Source organism: Chrysochloris asiatica, unplaced genomic scaffold (assembly GCF_000296735.1).
Source record: "Chrysochloris asiatica unplaced genomic scaffold, ChrAsi1.0 scaffold00234, whole genome shotgun sequence".
Taxonomy (NCBI): domain Eukaryota; kingdom Metazoa; phylum Chordata; class Mammalia; order Afrosoricida; family Chrysochloridae; genus Chrysochloris; species Chrysochloris asiatica.
Genome location: NW_006408752.1, coordinates 1,114,208 through 1,115,496, shown reverse-complemented (window position 1 = coordinate 1,115,496; position 1,289 = coordinate 1,114,208).

Below are 1,289 nucleotides of genomic sequence, written 5' to 3'. Positions count from 1 at the left end.
AAGTTATATGAATTGTTGAATGTGAAACTGATGATGTGCCCTGTAAACTTTCACTCAATCCACAATAAAAACCTTAAAAATAAAAAAAATAAAAAAATAATGAAACAAAAGAGAAAAAAAAAACCCATCAACAACAACAGCAACAACCAGTGCAGCTGTTAGACCTGGAGAAGAGAAACCCTGGGAGACGTCTGCAAGCCAAGGAGCTCACGAGGTGTGGGAGGAATATGACAGTGGAGTTCCTGGCCCTAGATGGAGTTCTTATTAGTCTGGGTGTTATCTCTGTTCAGGACACTCAATCAAGAATTAGCTTGTGGAGGTCCTTGATGAAACTAGTTTCATGGCCACAGGGCACCTGGGGCCAGGGTGACTGGTTAAATGCTGGTCTGATGGCTCTGCAAGTTCTGTAAGTCTGGAGGTGAGCGCCCCCCTCCTCCCCGCCCCCAAACCAGGCACCAAAGTGGAGCAGCTGGCCCCACCTCACAATGGTGTGAGTCTGGACTGCCAAAGAACAGGGTCTGCACTCGGGTGGATGAAGGTGGGAGCTGGCCACACCTCTGGTGACCAAGGGAGCATGGAGGGAAAAGAAGGAATCATACCTTTGCAGTTGTCTGAGTGACTCTGCTCTGCCAGGCCACTTTCTATTGCCAAAGCTGCTCACAAAATTTCAATGTGGTTGTGTCATGTCTGGCTGACCAGTTAGTCTCCCTCTCTCACCATTCCTGTTCAGCTTCTCTCCCAGCAAGCATTCGATCCATTTCTCTAACCTCTCCTGTGACATTCAGACCTCCATGATTTTCATCTGTGTCTGTTTCATTTGGTCTCTTTTATCTTCCCCAGGCAGCTTCTTGATGATCCATTGGAGTTTTGGTGTGGCACTTTAGAAAAACAGTGGATTGCTAGCCACAGGTTGGCTATTCAAACTCACTAGCCACTCCTTGGAAACTATGCAGGGTCAGTATGAGTTGGAGCTGAGTCCACAGCATTTAATAACTACAGCAATATGAATGGATAGCCCAGGAGCATTAGACACTTGAGAAAAGTGAAAGATGGAGACCAAAGAGAAGGAAAAAACTTGTGGGAAACTGGAATAGTGCAGATTGTGTAATTGAAGAGAAGTGGAATTACTAAATTAGAGATGAGAAAATATTATACTCCTAAAACAAGTATATGATCACCAAGAGATCTACAAAGAGCTCTAGGAAATTAAAAAGATGATGTTGTTGTCAGGTGCCATCGAGTCTGAACCGACTCATAGCGACCCCATGCACAGCAGAACGAAACAATGT